Source organism: Eleginops maclovinus, chromosome 20 (genome assembly GCF_036324505.1).
Source record: "Eleginops maclovinus isolate JMC-PN-2008 ecotype Puerto Natales chromosome 20, JC_Emac_rtc_rv5, whole genome shotgun sequence".
Taxonomy (NCBI): Eukaryota; Metazoa; Chordata; class Actinopteri; order Perciformes; family Eleginopidae; genus Eleginops; species Eleginops maclovinus.
The window spans coordinates 26,385,664-26,408,072 of record NC_086368.1 but is presented as its reverse complement, the minus strand read 5'-3'; the positions used below and the strand labels follow the sequence as shown (position 1 = coordinate 26,408,072).

The 22,409-nt window shown below is 40.9% G+C and overlaps 1 protein-coding gene across 10 annotated transcripts in view; it reads left to right on the top strand.

The window, feature by feature from the left end:
- The window catches only part of foxp1b (forkhead box P1b), a 187,828-nt gene that overhangs the window by 43,773 nt on the left and 121,646 nt on the right, over positions 1-22,409 (top strand). For 8 of the 10 annotated variants that reach the window (XM_063910559.1, XM_063910560.1, XM_063910570.1 and 5 more), the window contains one exon: positions 22,206-22,275. The exons of 1 other annotated variant lie outside the window; for it this stretch is intronic. The gene's annotated coding sequence lies outside the window, so the exon portion shown is untranslated. Of the gene's footprint in view, positions 1-16,085; positions 16,230-22,205; positions 22,276-22,409 lie in introns of those variants that run through there. One more of the 10 variants, XM_063910562.1, reaches the window with a different exon arrangement.

The following is a 22,409-nucleotide window of genomic DNA, read 5'->3' as shown; positions in this document are numbered from 1 at the left end:
CGATAAGGTTTTGCATAGTAACTGCTTCTGGTTTCCTGATGCATTTACATATTTACATCATTTTGAATGATGCTGAGGACGGTGAAGAGGTCAAGCAGTTTGAGTGTTGAGCTGGGAACCTGAAAAGTAAAAGTTGTTGTGCAGAATCACGTCTGCATCCCCCTGACTATACTAGAAGTCATTACTCCTTGTGTGGTGTATAAACACGTCAAAAACAAACAATGACCCCGGGCAGACTGCACACTGCAAAACAATTTCAAAGCCCGCCGTGTCGTGTAAACACGAACCATGGACAACCTTCACGGAGAGAAGACTTCACCTTAAACCCGGTGTTTGTTTTATAGTCCCCGTCGACCTTGGTCAGATGCAGTTTACGTCTCCTCGCTTCTTTCCAGGTTTGTGAAGCTGACATTTAGGTGGTGGCTCTCACTGGAGCTCTGTGGAGGGTTAACGTGCAGTGCTCTGGTGGAGGTTGTGGATTTTTATTATTTAGAAATATGTTGTGCATGCAATACTTTGGAAAACATTTTTTATCAGAGTCTCAAAATGCCTTAGACTGTCTTAAAAACGCACAGATGTTAAATATATTGGACTTGTGTACGCAGTGTAGAAATACCAGTGTAAAGTACATTTACTCAAGAACTGTACTTAAATACAATGTTAACGTACTTGTACTTTACGTGAGTATTTCAATGTATACTACTCTGTACTTCTACTCCACTACAATTCAGAGGTAAATATTGTACTTTTACTCCGCTACATTATTTAGTACCTTTAGTTGCTAGGCAGATTAGGATTAATGATGTGAACCCTTGAATCAGACTGTAGTTCACCTGGAGTAAATCCAGCAGCTACCCTGCAGTATACAAAGCCATTCAAACTAGCTGCACCTTTACCAGCTCTGAGAACACTTTAATGATCAATCATTATAAAACATATCAGAGATATTATTCTGAAATGGACCAATCAAACAATGACTACTTTTACTGTCGCTACTTTAAGTACATTTAGAGGAGAGTACTTTCTACTTTCACTGGAGGAACATTTAGAATACTTCTACTGTGACAGAGTATTCCTACACTCTGGTACTTCTACTTTACTCAAGTACAAGATCTGAGTACTTCTACTTTACTCAAGTACAAGATCTGAGTACTTCTACTTTACTCAAGTACAAGATCTGAGTACTTCTACTTTACTCAAGTACAAGATCTGAGTACTTCTACTTTTACTCAAGTACAAGATCTGAGTACTTCTACTTTTACTCAAGTACAAGATCTGAGTACTTCTACTTTTACTCAAGTACAAGATCTGAGTACTTCTACTTTTATTCAAGTACAAGATCTGAGTACTTCTCCCTCTGAGAAATACTCTAGTTACTAATGGTAAGTACAGAAGAATGAAAATATACTTAACGTAGGGAAACTGCTCTTCCTGTGAGGGTGTTTTCATATCTAACTTACAATGTATCACACTATACTGTGTTTTCACATAGTAAAGTCTGTTATTGGATACTACTCATCTTAAAAAGATACCGATTATTTTAACAAAACACTTTAAAGTGAAATTCTATTGGGAATAAAATAAATCAATATTTCCTTTTCATATATTGTTTCATTTAAGGTCACATACTTGTATATCTACTTATCTTAAAATACATCACTTTCCAGATTAGATTCCTAAAAGACGATAAATGAATACATCAACACATTGAATCAATGCCAGGCCCTAACTTAAAGTACAAATAAGAGTACTAATGATGCAGAGAAGCCCATTGATTATAATTACTGAAGCAATAATGTGTACATGTTTCAGCTTGTAATTGCATAGCTGATTTTGATTCATTCATATTTATTTTATATATAATTTCACATGCTGCTGGGCAACTTTTGTATTCCCCTTCGATACCAATAAAGCCTTATTTATTATTATTATATATATATACAACAATTTGTATTTGATTTATTATATTTTGTATTGTTAATTTAAATATCGACAATTACCTGAAGCTGTCAAATAAAGCAAAGGAGTAAGAAGTATAACGTCTGCCTCTGAGATTGAGTGGAATAGAAGTATATTGTAGCATTTATATAGGTACTGTACTTATATTTCACAAGGACAGTATAAGTACAGTTCCTATATAAATGTATTTAGTCACTTAACACTGCAGACTAATACATTTACAGTATTTAAAGAGATAAGTTACTGGACATTTCTTCAAAAAACAAAATCCACAAAGTTGAAACTGAAATGTTGTTCTACACGGAGAGTAAACACTGCTCTGCTGGGGCGATGAATATGCATATTGCTGTTTCGTATACTCTTGGCTGAGCTGGGGGTGACTGCGGGGTGATGTGAACCCGTGGTTTTAATAAAGCCCAGCTGCCGAATGATCAAATAGTGTCTCTAATTAAGGCCTGCGTGTACACCCGTATAAAATTCTCCCTGGAATGCTAACAACCTGTGATATTTCCAGAGGAATTTGCCGTGCAGGTCTCAGAGAAGGGAGGAGGAGGTGGTGGTGCTGGGGAGGGGGAGAGTGGAGTCTTTTGGGCGGGAGGAGGGGCAGTGTTCATGTGGCAAGCCAACATGTTGTTCACATCCGTGTCAGATTGAGGCTAATGAAGGCCAGACTGATCCTTGGATGCAAGCCTTAAGTAAATGATCCCTCTTTGAATATATTACAGCCCTGTAGCATCGCAATGCCCCCCCCCCCCCCCCCGCGCGCAGCCTTGCCGTGTCTTGGGGTCTGACGAGGCCGGTCAGAGCCGCTGTCACGGTGTACCATCATTTCAAATGTACCCTCCACTGCGGCAGTATTGTTACATTAGAGCTACGTGTTTTCCAGGTTCCTGCGAAACAGTTTGATAGTAAATGGAAAGTATGAGTGTTGTGTCATTTGTAAATGAGCCATCTCAAAATAAAAAATCCCCCGCCCCCTTAAGAGGGATTGCATTTACATAACAGGCTGGTGTTTGGCACTCATGCAAATTGATCAAACCTCAGTTGTGTCATTTTTTATTTTAAGATCATTTTTTGGGCCACCTGTACCTTTTTTTTTTATTATTATAGAGACAGGAAGCGGGGAAACAGGGGATGATGCAAAACTGGTCCCTAGGTACCAAACCCCGCTCTGCCACAATGCAATTGTGTCACCTGTTGTTATTATTGAGTTTTAGTTGAATGAAATAAATATATTTAGGAAGGTATTTAAGTTAATAAACATTTTACAGCAGAAGAGACAGAGAACTTTTTCACTTCAATTTATCGCCCCACTGGCACTTTGCATGTAAATGAATCCTAAACGTGTAATTACGAGGCACTTTTGAATATTGATTGGACAGACAAGGACATAGAAATGAAGCACTTGTGAATGCACCCCCCCCCCCACCACCACCACCTCTTTCTAAGCTACTGTAACATCCCATTAATAAATACCTCTCTGGCTCTTTAGTGCCGGGCCTGCCTCACCACTGAGTGAAACAATGTCGTTTGATTTTCTGCTGATACGGCATGTGTACTTCATAGATGGATGGATGGGATGGATCCAATTAGCCATGGTCATTGCTCGTGTATTTAAGCTGACAGCGGGACTCTCGCACAGAATATCCTTTATTCTGGTAGTTTTGCGAGATGCTCTTCGGAAGGGGCTTTAAAAGCCCATAAAGAGCACATTGTGAAGAAAGCACCTTAGATGGAGATTTGATTTACAGCCGGGGCAAACTTTCTCAATTAGACATAGGAGGGGAAATAATTGATTTTTCAGTAGGCGGCGTACGATGATGGGGGATAATAAAGTGACCAAGATCCAAAACCTTTTTCTTTTCACTTATTAAACACAATCAACACTTCAATTACGCCTGGCTTTCACTTAAGATTGCACACCGGGTTTATTAGCATATAATGCATCTTTGAATACGGAGCACTCACATTCTGCGCAGCATGCAGGAATCAATCAAACAAATTATATACATATCGTAACACCACAAATTACACGTTTGTCTCAGGGGGCTTTACTGTGTGTAGGACACCCTCTGTCCTGAGACCCTCGCAGTGCACGAGGAATACAACCTGAAGAAAAACAAATCAGAGGGATCTCTCTTCCAGGAAGCACAGATCTGCAATAGATGTTGTGTGTAAAGTTTAAAAAAGATAATAAAATGATGTGAAAAGTTATGAAAATAAAGGGGAAAAAAATCCTTGAGCCGGAAAACAATATTAACATAAGCTAAGGCAGAACCACGGAAAAGGTGCATCCACGACTCATGATCCAGCCTGAATTATATAACACTTTATACCTGAAAACATGGCAGAAATTGATAATGTATTGTTGTTGACAGTATGTGTGTAGTGATGAAAACAGATATCCAAAATCCCTTCTGTAGAAACTTTAGATTCTAATAAGACCTCAAAATAAAACAAGAATTTTGAAACTGACTTTATCCAATGTTCAGAACTGTGTTCCTGAAATGTATTACAATATGGGCATTTTTAATTAGATAGTGGGTCATTTGCATATTTAAACATGCTGTTTCAGAAAACTTGTAATATAAAAAACAATTGTCTTAATCTAAGTAATGAACTGAAGAAATGTCATGCTGATATCTTTAAGTTAAAAAAGTTACCCTATTCACCTGTAGTGTCTCGCCTTAACCTTTAATACTGGTTTGCCAGACTCAAAAAACTCCAGGTATGACGCCCTGGATGCTGAGTTAGTTAGTGGAGTGACAAGCATGTATTGGACATGAGTGCATACAGAAGGAGAAACAGAGGAGGAGAGATTAAAGGTGATGAAAGTCTCCCAATACTCCAAGCCTTTAGAAGCATAACTAGTGACTGGTTTGAGGTAAGCCTGAGCCAGCCCTAATTATATGCTTTATCCAAAATGAAAGTCTTCAAACTTCTCTTAAATGTAAGGAAGGTTTCTGCCTCCCAAACACAAACTGGATGCTGGCTCAACAGAAGAGGAGCCTGATAGCTGAAGGCTCTGGCTCCCATTGTGCTTTTAAAACGACTGATAGCCCTGCATTGTTGGAACAAAATGCCCTAGTGGTGCATTACGGTCGAGGCAGAGGGGGAGCGTATGGGACAGAAACTCCCTCTGGCATGAACTTTGGGATTTTAGCCTTTGGAGACCATTTACGTGCACAAAACACCATATAGAGGAAAGTGAAACCCCACCAAAGCATAAAAGGTCCCCTTTAAGCTGGGCTGGAGCCTGACCATTAGGGGTGTGGAAGCTAAAAGGCTAATTTAAATCTTATTTCACCGGGTGTTTTGGCAGATAATGCATCTTTGATCAAAGCACATTCTGCACACTTGTGACGGGCTGCACAGGTGCACGCGTGCCCCCCCCCCCCCCCCCCCCCGCCCTCCTGACCCCCCACATGATGCCTACCATGCTGGCCTGTTTGTTAGCCCTGTTTGTAAACACGGACAGAAGGACGAGGAGCACATTTGCCCCGGTCGCGCCCAGGCTAGGGCACAACGCAACGTGACAGGCAACAGATGTGTCACACAGGGCTGAAATCAAAACAGCCGTCCAGAGTGGGAGCCGTGAACACCATCAGACGCGGTTTAGCTGCTGGCAGACGAGACAAGGCGAGCGCCTGAGCTGCTCCCAGCTTCCTGTCTGCGAGAGGACAGGCCTGTTTGTGGGCTGCTTTGACACTCCTAGTCACTTTGTCATGTGGGTGCTCGCCGCCCGCTCTGATCACCGTACACGCGGCGTTCAAAGGGCGTCATATCAGTCGCGTGACAGGTAGGCTCCCAACGAGACAACAGCCAAAGGGGATGTCCTCTTCAATACACGCTGAGAGAGCAGTGTGGCGCGCTTAGACAAAAATAACAGCACATGACATCATTCTGAATGCTCTTTGTGTTGTCATTTTTCACTTCTGAAAAGAAGTTTGTCACACTTTCCATGAAGCCAAAGTGTAAAATGCATTAAAACACACTTATAAGGAGTTATATCTTCATATAGCTCTCTCTAATGATAGTTATACTTTCCATTAATGTTCATTATGCTTAAAAAAAACCCCATTAATGCATGTTATAATCTTTTATAAGGTCAAGTATCATAATACTTTATAACTGTTACTGTTTTTTTGAGGATTGTAGGGTTATATTTCCCTTATTTGTTATAAATTGTGATTTTTGTCTAATGCATTATGATGTAATTCTTAGTGGTTATTGGGTGCTTTAAGGTAAGTTTTCTTGACCTTCCTGAGATATACTTATAACAGATTGTTATAAATCAGGCTTCCTGTTAAAGGCATAACATTAATTAATCCAAAAGAAAAACCTTAAATGGTTTTAAAATATGAAATCTTTCAAGACATAAGAAGTTGGAGTTTAAAAATCGTTTTATTCAGACCTTGAAAAGCCTGTAAATAACTGGTGACATATAAACAAATGCCTCTAGTTGATGCAAAGCAGATCAGGATTGCAAAACAACTAGTGCATGAAAATTGATGTAAATTTCCTTTTGGGTTGGATGTGGGAAAGACTTGCCTTAAACTTTTAGAATCCTATAACGGAGCCTTATTTGGTTTATGTCAGTGAAAAAGTCATTAAATAAATCTGAAATTGTATACATTTATAAAGTATTTTAGTTCTTGACCTCATAAGTCCTTATGAAGTGATTTAAAATGCACCTATAATTACAATTGTATGTCTAAATAGGTATAATGTATATGTATGAGTGCTTATAGCTATAACTATATAGTCCTATAAGCAGATTATAACACATAATTAGTGTATTTATAGTCAATAATATTTAGACGATTAAAATAAAGTGTTACGGAACATTTGATTACATTTTCAGAGGCCTGTGTGGACTTTCCATAATGTCCACTTGATGCAAACTGCTTGTTGCGTTTGACGGCAGCAGTAAAAGTGCAGCAGGCGTTAGCTTTACACAGGGAACATGCTAATGATATTCCCAGCAGCTTAATCTGCCTGTTGCCACTGCCCCGTAAGCAAATAGAGCGTCCGCATGTTGAGCCCGCGGGGGGAGAAACTGGAATCCATCACCAGAACAAGTGAATGGATGAAGGTGTAGCAACAGCTGCTTGACTGATCACACACCGCACACTGTCACCCCACATCTGTTTACCCCTCCGATCACAGCCACACGAGTGTTTATATCCACGGCGGTAATTGAGCTATTTTCCAAAGGGCAGCTGTGACCCACACCAAGTTATATCCCAACTTTCCATTAAAGCGTGGGGGGAAGTTTTTACCGATAGTAATCACGCCCAGCAACACTGCTATGTAAATACGGCTTATCAGCGTTGCCAATTTGGTTAAGTGACATGTACGTGGGTGATTCACACACTCAGCTCCGCGGCTCTGACACAGGCCACGTACAGTGGTCGTTTATAACATAGGTAACTAAGTATGCACGAAGCCAGGACATAATCAGACAAAATGATGCCGTGTCAAACCAATGTTGTGTCTAAAAAAAAAAAGGTGCAAATATGCTCACACAAAGTCTTCAATTCGCCACGTGGGCAACTCGACTGTTCGTGTGTGCTGCATATGGAAATCGCAACGGGGATATCTAGATCGAAAACACGCCATTTAAATATTCAAATGTTAACACCAAACAATATATGGCATTACGGCTTTTAGTATTTGCGTACAACTCGTTTGCTGTTTGCTGCTGGGCTGATAGGAGAGGGGAGGGGAGAGAGAGGGGAGGATGTGGAGCTCACAAACAAAGCCTTTGTCCGCCACTCACAGGAAAATAACATCTGATATCTGTATTCACTTTTTTATGTCTGCTCTTTAAAACACAAACCATGTTCCTTTGTCCATAAATATTAGATATGTTTCATCTGTTTATCCATTAATATAACCAACTACCTGTCATGTTTAGGAAACAGAGCAGGAGAAAGAACCGGAGTGAAAGATATTGACAATATTTCATATATATTTTATTAAAAGCAGTCACTGGACAATCGGGAGAAACTAAACCTGATTTGCAGAGATAATAGGCCACCAGATAGAGCATCTTCTTACGGTGCACACACAACTGAATCCATCCTCATTTGTAGACACATTTTTAAAGTAAAGTTCACCCAAAACACCAATTTAGTTTTTATCAGCCCTTGTTTTTTACATTGACAACACGACAACATCCATCCCCAATTTGTCTTTAACTTTAGGGAAGAGTTTCAGATTTTAATGAGTATTTTCACATGTTTTTACCTCCTAGTTGCAACCAACTATTGGAAACAACAATCTAAGTAAAGGTTAAGCAGCTCAGACTGTGTTCCCGTTTGACAAATGCATCGCAACTGTGGTTAATTTAGGAGAACACAGCAACAGTTTGTACTGACTTTCTCCCTAGTTGCAATTACACAAAACTCTAAGTAAAGGTTAAGCAGCTCATAATGAGGTCACGTAATGACCCTTTTGTTGGTTTAACAGAGCAAAGTAACATGTTTTTCTTATCCAACATATTAAAGTTAAGGATGGACTGACTGAGAAAATACATGGAATATTTGAAACTGGAGACTCACAAGTGTACCTGTATCACACTTAGTGGTGGAATAAGAGAAAATGGAGCAACAGGTAAACTAAACGAGCAAACCTATCTGCAGAAACAAGATGCTCCAGGTTACGAAGGTAAAGATCTTTGTGGCTCAGTCTGTAGGGGACATGGGCTTTGAACCGAAGGGTAACCAGTTCACGTCTGACCAAATATACAGAGTGTGGACTGGTAGCTGAAGAGGTGCCAGTTCACCTCCTGAGGCACTGAACCCCCAACTGCTCCCTGACGTCATTGAGACTGGTCAATCTTCCTCTTTGTTCCGTCTTATCCTGAACAAAAATATTTGAAAACGATATGGAACATAATTCAATTGGATCCCTAAGCGTTGGCGAATCAGACTGAACTCTGAGTGTGAAATACTGGGTCTTTCTTACACGCAATGATAGCTAGTTTGGCTACGTAGTGGAAGTTACACGTCACTTGCGGTATCTTCGTTAAACTCAGCATTAAACAAATTAAAATGTGAGTTTCTTTCCCCCATTTTTTTAGCAGCTTACCTATTATCAGATGTCAGAAATGCACTCTTAATTTTACAGGGTTAATTGATTAGTCTGAAATGATGGGGTACCGTGATCAATCATTGCTAACCGCTAGCTAGCTAGACGTGCTAGCTGAGGGCACAGTAGCCAAGTGCAATTTGAGACAACTTTACCAGGTCAAAATTGGCACGCCAATTCCATATACGACATGGAAGTGTACTAAGGATAGTGTTTGAATTGAGACGCAGCATTAGTATTGAGCCCGAACTGAGCAGACGGACACAGAGGGATGGTGAGAGTGTGACAGAAAAAGAAAATGATTTCCAGTCCAAGCTGACCTGTAGCCTCCATTGACACACTGTAATGAAGTCATGGAATCTGCAATTTTTAAATTCTATATGCTGTGCAATAACAGCCCCCCCAGTAATGAATCATTTATGGGATGAGGGAGGCTGATACTTGACGCCTTTTCACTTTGTGTTTATATTTAACCGGTGTCATTGTCCAGCGGCGTGATTAATAGTTTATCAGTCTCGACTATACATCTCCGTGAAAAATCTCTCTCCACCTGTCATTAAACTGCAGATGGAAATGGGTTAGATTTTCAATCAGGCAAAGCTTGGACTACAAAAAAAAGGGAACATTTGAAAAGGAAATCGCCATCAGGATGTGCTGACATGCAGGTAAGGCTGTGACCCAGTATAGGACCTCATTTGTTGAATAGTTCTGCACTCTTCTCAATCGAAAAATAACTTTTTGTATAAATATTGAATTGAGAGACACAGCATGCATCCTAAATGTGGTTCTAAATAACCCTGCGATGTGTAGCAGTGAAAGAGAGGGGCCTACTGCAAGGGGGTTGACCAGCGAGCCAGAGATTTGGCTTCCCTGTCAAATAAAGATTAGGTCTTTATTTCACCGTCTGATCCCTGAAAATCACTCATGGAGGAACTTTGGCAGTCCCAGGGTTTTTTCAAAGTGCAGAGGCTTTCTCAGTCTGCATGTCTGTCTTATATCTGAATGTACACAAGTAGATACAGCAACCTGGTTAGCGCGTTGAAGTCTGGATTACAAACCAGTTTCAAGACGGTCGCCTGTACTTGTAAGCCATTTCTACTTTTACTTAAGTGAAAGTAGAAATAAGTCCTGAACTTAAAGGGTTACTTAAGCAGAAATACAAAGTTTAGAGCGGTACAGAAATGAGCCTTGGAAATGAGTAAGCATTTTACCACGACTGCTTCCCCTGCCAAATTCAAAGGACCTTTATTTGCATGACCAAATCTAAAAACAAGATCAAAAAAGTCAACGTCTTCTCAAACTGGTTTTTGGTTAGCCGCCTGATATAATCATCAATCTGTGGTTAACACAAGCTTTATAGATTGCCATGATTTGTTTTGGGACATAAAATATGGCAGTAAATACCAAACCAACCAATGTCTGAAGCTTTTCCTTAAAAAAAAGTGGTTGCTAACAAGTTATGTAAAGAAAACGTCATAATTCCAAACACCAGTCCGCCTTTATCTCCGTGGTGGTGGGATGAACCAATTCGAACAGGATGTAGTTTTTTTTATAGCCTAACGTTATATATGCTGCTAATTTAAGGGTTAAAATACCTCATAACTAGTAATTATGAGTTTTACATGAATGTAGCGCAGTAAAGGGTACACTATATAGGGTGCATGGTTAGTGTGTAAATGTGTTTCCACAGGCTGGATGTTATTAGCTGTTATCAAACTTGTAATGTGACTTATTTTGGCTTCATTTTCTCACCCGTTTCCACTCTTTTTCTCCCTCCCTTCAAATATGCTGAACATTCTTTTTATTGAATAATTAATGAGTGTATTGAATTATTGAAGGAGGATAATTTCTGATCAGATTAATATTAACTCCCCGTGAAATATTAATAGCTAATGTTAAAAACGATGAACTTACAGGAACTATTAATATAATCATATACAGGCGCACTGGTGTGAAGTGGCAAAAAGGTGCTCCGACCGCTCCGATCCAAACCCTTTTTAAGTGCAGGTTCCCTTGAGGTGGGTGAGTATGACTTTGTAGTCAGACTCGGATAATGTCATTTGCCAGTCGGTCACAGGTCGGAGGTTTACCAGCATTCGTCTGCAGTTACCTCTGTCACCTTGTCCACACATGACCTGAACGATGGCCAGGGGATTAGATGTTTTGCCTGTAATAGTAGTCTCGATGCTCTATGATTGGCAGAGCTCCACTGAAGTATTCCTCCCCCCTAAACTCTAGTAAACCGCCGTCTGCTTTACCTTAAATTTCTTCACAAAAGGTGGCGCAAAGTAAATCGAGCGAGCCTCAGCCCCTTTGTCAGTTTTGATTAAAACTCTCTTTAGATTAACGATATTCAGCAAAAAAGGGTTGATATATCATTCGCCACCCGTTTGGTTGGTCATTACCCCGATTGTATTCATAAAATATGGAAATCAGACACAAAATAAACCATTATTGTAACACAATGGCGAGCACCTAGAAAATATGGCGACATTGATTATGTTTTAAATGCTAATCCCAGTGAAGAACATAATAACGAAGACATGAAAGGCTCTCTATTCAGAATCTGATAGCCAGGGAGAAGCAAATTATTTCAAATATTTGATATTTAAATTATTTTCAAATGAACAGAGACATGAGTGGAGCAGAGGCGAGTAGTTTCCCCTGGTGATCCTCGGGGCTTCTTTGTTTCCTTGGTGTGTCTCCAGCTCATTAATGTTTCTAAGCATGTGAGAGAACCAGACCATACTCCATAACCCATCGCCGGGTGACACCTCGGGCCCAACGCACACATGCATTCACACACACACACACACACACACACACACACACACACACACACACACACACTATGCATCCACACACACACAAAAATCCCTGAGCCGTTTAAAGTCCACTGGCTCTTTCAGGAAGTGACGGTCGCCGAACTGCCCTGATTAAAATGACAATAGTCTAATTAACTCGACCTCAGTCTCAGTGCGCTAAAACGGCCGATGGCTCGCCAGGTCCCGTTTGAAAGCCCTTTGTCTCCTCATCAACCAAAAATATGACTTATTTCCCCCCTCCCCCCAAGCAAAGCGCCTCAACCCCATTTGACGAGATTTGCTAATGGCAATTATTTTTCATAAGCTAATTAAATCTATCTAAAGTTTCTATTCTCTCCCATAGAAATCCTTATATGCCATTCTCCTGGGAGTCACTGTTTGGGGTATCATATCACAAGCACCTTAGAGCGATGGGTAGTCATTTAGATTGTATACAATCCCAAAGTGGGGTTTTTAGTGATTTTATTTCAAGCATTTTCAATCGTAGTCTTTTACCACTTCAGTCATCTGCTGGTTGAGATGCCCTTTTCCTATCAGTGGCTATCACTCAGGTCAAACAGACAGCTAGAAATAGAGCAAAGGAGTTTATATTAAGGCATTCAATGGACCAAATTAGAGTAATTCGACTTCACTCGTGCCACCGTGATTCTTTTGCGGCATTTGATGGACTCATCTAAAGTGCAGAGAAGGGAGGAAAAAAGAACAACAACATTAAAAAGAAGAACTTTAATGACCGAAGAAGAAGAAGCTGCTTTTTGTTCTATTATCCTTCTGTTGGTGATTAAGGTCTATAGGGAGATAATTACGCTTTAGTCTGGAGTTAATGAAACGAAAACTTCTCTTTTCTTGTGAAAAAAGGAAGGGCAGATCTTTTGTACTGCTATCTGCAGACATCTCCCACCCTTGACAAGTCACACAGAGAATTGGTTTTGTTTTAAGGTTGCAAACCCCCTCCCTCCCTCCCTCCCTCCCTCCCTGCTGCCTGGGTGTCAGTCTGTAGCTGATATAAGGGATCTGTGAATGAAGCCAGAGTCAATGAGGTCTGTTGCATGCGTCTGTGAGCATCGGACCCGGCTGGAAAACATCAAATGAGCACATCACAACAGGTCATCGGGGATATGTGCTGATTACAATAAAAAGTCCAGAGGCCAAAAAAGAAAGATCAAATATCTATCTTCTTCAGTCTTCCTGCTTCACGTTGTTGTGTTGGTACTCTCCAGCAACAAGCATGTGTTGGACTTCAGATGACCCCTGCTTTGCTGGACATAAAAGGAATGCAGGGTGCCATTTATTTCTCTGACAAGCATATGTTTTTTTTCTGGTCTACGAGCAGTGGTTGAAAAATGTGTCTGATTCTATAGAAGTCTTTGTAAAAATGAAAATACTTCTCTGGTGAATTATTACGGAGTTGACATTTTCCTTTTGGGTTTATGGTCTCAATGGATAGTTCTAAGTATAACTAAATACAGCATGATGTAGAGTTGTACATTGTGGTCCCATTCAGAGTCAAATTTATGAATTAGCATATGCTAATGGGCGAGACTACCTTGTCATTGACAAGGCGTTTTAGTCTTATAACTCCTTTGTCTTTATTTTAACATTTCAGTTGGATAGCACAGTATGGTATAGTGTTCAGTTGTTCTTGGCTTCCCCCCTCACGTGTCACTTCTGGTTTCAAAAAAACAAAATGGTGACAAAAGCTAATGAGGTGAGAGCCAAACAAGCTATGTGGTGTCGGCCCAAATACCAAACAAGAGACTTCAAAAACGTAGTCCACAAAGCAATGTGCGACGTCAGTGTAACAAGATCCACACACGCATCTTTCATCTTAGAACTTCAACCTTGTTGTGTTTATGGAAGTCAATTGTTACATTTTGGTTGCATAACAAGGTCCTATTTACATCCATCCTATCATGTCACTTCTGGTTGTAAAATCCGTCAATCCAACCCCCAAAGAAGTGTGCACGTTGTTCAAGCATTTCTTTTGTGTGGCCAAACGTTGGTACTACAATCGCTGTGTCAGCCTGTAGTACGAACACTTTTATAGCCCTTATTTAAAAATAAATAAAGGTTTGACAATAAATAATCAAGTTGTTTTCCTTCGTGTTCAAAAGGGGCAAGAAGAAGCTTAAAAACGTTTCTAGTCCTACCCCGTCTAGCAAACTTTGCTCATCAAAATCAAAGTTCAGTTCATAGTCGTCAGCGGTCGTGATATTTGTTTCGGTTTTTAACAAATAAATAAAAATCCTCTCTTTTGTGTACATCAAATAAACTTTACAGGTAAACCAACACTTTAAGTGTCTTCATTTCATAAAATTCGCTATAAGCCAAATCCAGAGTTATTTTCCTTCTCATTTCATTTGACTGAGCCGTGAGCGGTAGGTCGGAGACTGTTTGAATCTACAGTTCGTCCATGTTTTGCTTCATGTGTCACTGAGAACATTATAGGAACATACCAGTCCCAACCTCCAACGCTTTATCCTTTTCTCTTTATACATCTATGCTCAAGTTAAGATGACCAAAGCTAAAATGCCAATGGGTGCCATTATAATAACTTCCTCCACTTCTTATGGTGGTCAATGTTGTCGTTTGACTTCAGACATCCATTTTTCTTTTAACACATGGAGTTTTTGACGAAGCCACTGTCCGGTAAGCCCGAGTGGTGGCTGGAGAGACCATACTAAACTGTCCTTGTGGAAGTTCACATCTGGTGTGTGGAGTTGTGTGTGTGTGCAACTGTGGGGCAGCACCCCCCCCCCCCCCCCCCTCCACCAGCACTCTCACATTTCATCATCTGTTCCCCAGCACCAGGGTGCTCCGGCACAAGTCGGCCGCTCTGGATCCATCTGTTGTTATTATTTTCCGCTGATAATTGGCCCGAACAATGGAATGCCTGTGTCCCCCTTGCCTTTGAAACCCTACACCCTGTTTATTTTCCACAGGGTCTCATTTCTGCTCTCCCTCTCTTGACTCCCTTTCACCCCTTCAATTCCTTCCCCTTGCCTTCACCTAGTGTCGCCTCACCCCCGCCTCTCACCCCCTCTCACTCCACCCTGATGCATTTGAGAGGGTTTCACGAGAAAAATGACATTTTTGACCTGCTGCATCGGTATGTGTCACTCAGGATCTGACACCAGTCTCCAGGTTTGTGTATGGGGGCTCCTCTCCCATTTTTTAACTGACGGCCTGGCAGTTTTCTCCCAGGAGTTTCCCCCCCCCCCCCCCCCCCGACACGACACACTTCTGCTTTCCTTCTACTAAATTAGAAACGGAAAAAAAAGACAGATGGATGAAGAGAATAAGCGAGAGGGAGGAACGTCAGGACGTAATTGAGACACTTCAGAAAGGAAGACCCAGATTTCGGACTTCATTTCTTTCCTCCTGATTAAAATTCAGCTTTTACTTCTCGTCCTATTTCCACTACAAGGTGTGCAGATTAGAGGCATATGTAAAGATGAATTTAAGGATCACAAGGTGCGTTTATTTAAAAGATCCAGGACATACTTTAATGAAAAACCGAAAAAGTGATCTACTTAAAGTAATTAAATTTGATATTTTTAATTTTAATTAGCGTTTTAAGTTGTAATTAAGCCGTTTCGTGTTGAAGTCTTTATGCTCCGGTCACATTATTGTGTATTTTAATAATACCCGACAATTAGATTCATCACCAATCTGAGCAGTGAGCACACATCTTTCAAACAGTATCTGACAAGGTGAAAAGAAGACACACCTAGGGAAAACATTGTTGCTTTTTATGGCTACGTCTGTTCTTCTCATAAGGGAATTTTTTCCAAGATCGAAGAAGCCTTTCTCGTTTCTGTTTTTTTTCCACCTTGCTTTTGTTCTGCCTCGTGTTTCCGTGTTGATGTCCATTTGTCCTGCCTGCTCTTGTCTAATTAAAAGAGGCCAGGACAGGTAGGGCTCTCAGCAGGCATCTGCTCTGCGCCACTTCATTTACTGAGTGTTTGTGTTTATGCAAAGGGGGCCACTTCCTGCATATTTAATCTGGAAGCAAGGCACCGGGCTTTTGTTGTGTTTAGTCCACATACCTCCAGTCCCTCTCAACACCGCAGCCTGGACTCTCTCTCTCTCACTTTCTCACTCTCTCTCTCACACACACACACACACACACACACACACACACACACACACACACACACACACACACACACACACACACACACACACACACACACAAACACCAACTACCTCACACTACTTCAACTACTCCATACCTGCTACTTTCCCTGGCTCCTCTTCTTCAGAAGTGGATTTGCAAACACTCAGAGCTTGGAGGGAACCTGCGTCAATATACAGTTTCATGAACATGGTGTGTTTAACTGTTTGTGGGTAAGTCTGTAAAGATTTCCTTGTCTTTTTTCGCTTTCTCTATGGGTTTTTTTTTTTGAACTCCTCCTCTCCAACCTTTTATGGGACGCTGGATGTATGCGTGTACATGTCCTGTGTGTGTAGGTGTGTTCTGTCAGTGATTGACAGAGTTGGTGTGTATGGTGTAGATAGCCTTGAGTGTTGAGTTACTACTAGATGTGCAGTGTCTGGAAGTCAGTGACGTATCCAATTCAGTTGTGCGAATAACTGACATTATATAATATAAGATTTACTTTATTGATCCCAACTTGGAAACATTTTTTTTATCACAGCACCATCCAAACATGAACAGTCAATAGAAACATCTCAAAATTAGAGAAATAAAACCAAACTAAAAGTAAAATCGTAATGACAGTGAAATACTTTTATACATGGTGTATCTATCAATCTTTTTGACACATGTTTTGATGTTGCTGTTTCTCGCCCTAAATGTTTGTATTTCTTTGTATTATTTTATAAACAGCTTGGGTCAGCCTTTGGTTTTCGACTGTTGGTCATTAAAAACAAGCAGTTTTGTTTTTTGGGAAGCTAAGATTCACCAAAAATAATTGTAAGTATCTCTGTGTGCTTAAAGAGAACAATTACCCCCTTCTTAGTGTAAATCCAATCAGTATTGATGGCAAATAGAGTTGTTTATATCCAAAAAAATCCTCAGAAATAGTGGTGTTTCGGCTGCAAAATCTGCGTTAGATGTGTAAGAGGTGTGAAACCTGGGTAATGGAAGTTTGCACGCAATGCATTCTGGTACATGTAGTCATTATTAGCAACCATCTGAACATGGTACTACTTGAATTCACCACATTAGACTAAAAAATGATTGGACATATATTCATACAGTATATTTTAAATGCAACAAGACTGAAAAGAACAGGAAGAGAGGAACATAGTGTAACCTGATTACTGCAGGAATGTGTTGTGCTTGGTAAAATGATTGGAAAATATCACCCAGCAGTTGGCCTGTATTTGCATTACCCTGCTGTGTGTGTGCATGCATGTGAGTTGGGGGTGCATGTGTGTGAAACAGTGGGTGCAAAACGCTCCCCTTTCCCTCCATGCAGCAGGGCTAGAGGTGATAGTAAGTGGCAACCTCATGGTGGTGCGGGAGGATATTAGTTCCTCCCTTCACTCATCGCCTCTTGTTCTCCCTTTGTCTTTGTCTGGGGAAATGGAATCTGCAGCTTATTGATATTAATAGCGCGCAGGATCCGCGGTCGGAGAGGAGCTGAGAACCTGGACGAGAGTGAAAACCTGATCCGGCTGGGCAGAATTGACAGTCCTACGCTACAGTGTGGAGAGGGGATGGATATAAAAATAGGATTGCATAATGTACAATTTTGAGTTACTTGGCACCTGACTATTTTCTGTTCATGCTACCTTATACTGGTACTGCACATTTTAGCCGCCAATGTCGTACTTTTGACTCCACTACAATTATTTGACAGCTTCCAGAAAGCTACTTCAGTCAGATTTAGATTATTAGCTAATACACAAATATAAATCGATTATTTGACATACAATTTTACACTAAATATCCAACAGCTCCACCTTTACCAGCTGTGATGAACACAATGATGCATCAATAATCATAATCCAGTTATATGAATCTGAAACGGGCCTTTGCGCATAACAAGCACTTTTACTTTTGGTACTTTAAGTATATTTTGATGCCAATACTTTGTACTTTTACTTGAGGTTCTGGTGGCAGGATTTGGACGTAAAGGTCACGCCGTTTAGTAATGCTTCTTTTACTTAACTTAAAAATCTGAGCACTTTATCCACCACTGACTGTTAGCCCTTTTGTGCAGTGCGTGATCAGGATGGATCTTTCTCCACTGATCTAATTTCAAACCAAAGTTTTCCATCGGTGTGGATCCTGAGCTCCCCCAGCTGCGTCTTCTCAGCAGACGAGTATACTCCACAAAGTGCATTTTCCTGTGCTTTTTTAATCTCACGGATCAATCGATTAGAATTCCCGAAGGAGCACACAGCGGTGTGCATTGGATATCCACTTGATCGGGGCTTTTTTATATTCAATTAGCTCATTTAAATAGTGTAAAGAAAAGTGCGGCCTTGTTTGTTTTGGGCCAGGAGTGAAATTCCACTTCCTTGATATTAAGGCAGCAAAGCTCTCTGTTTGCACTCAGTGTGCTTTGTTCTTAGCTCAGCAAAACGTGAGGGCAGGTCCAAGAGAATCAGGGGGGATCAGACAGGCCTGACATTCACCAGACTGCGCTGTTGCCTTTTAAGCTTAGAACAAAAAAAAAAGAAAGCATGAGAGAAAAGCAGCCAGAATAAGTAAGGGCTGGCTGAATTGAAGTTGGGTTTAATTGGTGGGTTTTGTGTCTGTTTGCGTGTCAGAAAGTGCTGTTGTTTACAGTCTGCGTGGGTGTTACAATATAATGCCAGGATCCTGCCAATCACATCAAAAAGACCAACACACAATGCTTGTTTTTACGAGACGTGGCAATGTTTTTCATTTAATCTGTCCTTCTTATTAAAAAGCCCAAGAAGAAAAGAAAATAATGTGCAGTCAGCCCTTTTTTCAGCACATCGGATCATACAGTGAGCAGCTGCGTTTGTTGAGTAGTGACTCACGCTTTTGATTTTCCCGTGCGCAGACAGTGACTTGGAAACTATCCTGCACACACCCTAAAAACAAACACCAATGACCCTGTAGATATCAGTGACTTTACACAGCGAAAACTTCTCCTACGCCCTCGTCTTAGTTACACAATGCCTCGCGATGTTAACCAGTGTCGCTACATTTTTCATTCTAACGCAGCACTGGGCCGTGGCGTGATAAATAGACGCTGTCAATTTATTCTAGGTGCTGATACTAAGTGATCGAAACATCCCGTATGGGGCTGTAAAGAACCGAGAGACAACTCTGGCAGCCTCCTATTGACAACCATCGAGTTGAGCATTAATTAATATGGTAATGATGTGTGAAGGTTCATTAACGAGCCGCCACAGAAGTAGCCACAGATACAGTATTAGGCGTGCTCGGAGTAATTAATGGAATAACTTTACTTAGTGGTAAATATTCATGGGCCCTCATCTTTTTGTCTGCGCCGTGTGAAGAGAGAGTGGAGCCCGTCCATTAGAGGAGCTGAAGAGCCGTCGATGCGGGGCCTTTTGTTGGGATCGGGTGCGTTTCAGTGGAGGGGTATTAATTCATATTTTTTTTGAACATGCAATCTTACAACAAAGCCAAAGGCACCGATAACATACCTGGGACTAGAGAGCATATTGTGGAGCCGTGACCCCCTCACTAATAGGGAAGTCCACTTCACAGGTGTGTGGACAGAATAAAATGAGTCTTTGTTCGCGCTCAGATGTAACCGCAGCGCTTCATTACCATAGCAAAAAACCCTTCTGATTGTCCATTTTCCTCTGAAAACAGGGTGTTTGCATGTTGTTGCCCCTTCACAATGACAATGAGGCCTGTGGTATTTGCATACAGAGTGGAAACATGTGTTTGGAACATATGATCCTCTCAAAAAGTGATTCCTAAACAGGGGTACTTGTTCTACAGGGTCTACTTCTGCAGATGCCAGGGGGTACAGGGCCAGCACTAGTTACTAATTCTACCAATAATAATAAAAAACCAATATATATTCTCATACTAACATTAAGTTAAACTGTAACAGCAGAAACAGCAATTATGAACCATCTTTATAAATGATTGAAATTGTTTGATTAAACGTATCTTAATTTATAAAGGGTATACAGAGTCCTATTGTGGTTTCCCCTTTCCTGTAGTGTCAAATGTTCTTCAAAGGCCTAACCCACCCCCCAGCCTGAAACACCTCCATTGGAATCCTTTTGACTTCCATAACATAGTGACATCACTACGTAACGCTTCTATTGGCTAGCGCTCCAACACATTGTAATATGTGATAGGCTTAGGGGCGGGACATCTCTAAGTGGTTGACCAGCCGGCCAGCTAACCAATCAGAGCGGACTGGTTTCACACAGAGGGTGGAAAGAGGTGCTGCAGCACAGGCAGCGTGAGAAAAATCAAGAGCTTTTTGAACATTAAAGCATGGAGACATGTCCCAAAATACAAATATGAACCTGAAAATAAGCATAAGATGTTCTCTTTAAATGATAAGCTCAGATAAATGGTTGAAATGATAAGCGTAATGTACAGTTGATCCTGGTAACTTAAAGTAAGCTTTACCCTAACTAATAATATAACTGCTCACCAAAACAACATACATATTGGCAGTTCAATTGTTTAAAAAGACATCTACATTTGTATATTAATAGGGTAATACATTTACAACATCATTTGTAAAGGATAAACAGAGGGTGAGCACGTGAGTTCATCCATCAGGGCCGTTTGGGGTCCTTAGACCAAGGTCTCAGGAGTCTTGTAAGATTTGCCAAGAGTCTTTGTTCCGTCTTTGTTCGACACAGAGCTCCAACAACCTCCTCCCGAGACTTTACCAGAGAACCTTGCAAAATGCGCCTCAGCTTCCTTTTTGTCTTTTTAAAATTGTTGTATTTTGATTCATATCCTCAGCTTAAGTCTCTTACTGAGCATGCACATAACCCACCTAGGAGGGTAATTATCTCAACCTGGAGTTGTTCTATTCCCTAAAATCTCAATGTGGGAGTGTGTGATGGGCTCGGTTTTCCCGACCGGGCGAAGCAGCGTGTGCTTGTTTATCCTCACCCTACCTTCTCCGCACCCCCACTGCTCTAAATGGCAATATTACAGCTTTGTGCTGTTTGAAATGGAGACAATTATCTGTTTAGGCATTACAAGATAGGCATTATGTTACACTGAGAAAAGGCGTACAGCTGCTATCAGGATCCCGTTGTTGCCTTTTTTCTCTCCAATACAAATTTTCCGTCATTAAAATGATGGAACATTTATCTAAATGGATGTTATGCGTTGGATAAACTCATTTAGCTCCCGGGGCTCTTTCAGGTGATGGGAATTAATGATGTTTAGGAGTTTGAAACTGAAAATATCTGTCATTTGTCACCACTCGCCATTGATTTACGATTCCATTGATGGTATGTTAATTGAAGTGTAATGAATCACAATAATAGGGTAGTTGTGTGGGAATGGTCCATTTTGGATGATTGTTCAACCCTCAGTAGAGTTCAGAGCGAGCTGCATGTTGACTCGCTTTTTCAACAAGGGCATTTAACACATAATTAATGCTGGAACCGGGCAAGTCCGACCAGTCGTGTGTGTTTTTTTTTTTTTCATATCTTTGCTCAGTCTGCTTTAGATAAACACTCGCTCAAACGCCTGGCCACAGTTTTGACTGCCAAATGTAAAACGGTAAAAAAGAACAGAGGCAGGCGGGGAGTTGGGAGCTTTCTTCTTCTTCTTTTTTTTCTTCTTTCATATTTGGATATGCTTTAATGCTTTTATTCAAATGCACCTGAGATATTGCCCCACAGTCACTCCTGAGTTTACCATAAAAATAAGATTTTGTTTCCTTCTCTTTTTGTCTTCCCTTGCTTGGGTTGAGTGCTCAGTTAGGAAAGCTGTGTGCATGCAGATGAGGGGGGCCACCCAGGGGGAGTTGAGGCAGGTACAGGTGCACCAGAGTAAAGAAGAGCTACTGCTGTTAGCATTATGAAAAGTTTTTGTCTTGCAAATAAACCACGATCAGACAGCCCTATTGTTCCCTTGTTATCATCAGTGGGTGTCGTAGTTAACAGATGGACAGGCAAGGATGTGTGTGACAATAGTAGTGAGTCCTGCCATGCTCGGAGCTGAAATGGTGTCCAAACAGCGAAGGAATTGATTGTTTTCTCAAGATTTCGCACTGTTTTTTATCAATTCTTATTAACAGCAACTGGTAGGCAACATGTAGCAGCATTTAGCTAACACCTACGCACTCTGTGATGCTACAAACCCTGTTGTTTGGGCTTTAATTAAATCATAAATACAAATAATTCTCTCCACAGGGCGAGGAGGCTGTCCTACCACCAACGCTGGAACTGAAGATTGCTTTAAATAAGCAAGTCCTCGTGGAAGGTAAACACTCACCGGACTCTGTGTGAATGCAGCAGTGAATGGGCTTAATCATTGACTGAATGCAGCGGGGTTTGTCTTGTTTGTGTACTGTATTTTGCAGTGTGGGGGCCAAAGGGAGGGCTGGATCGACAGGT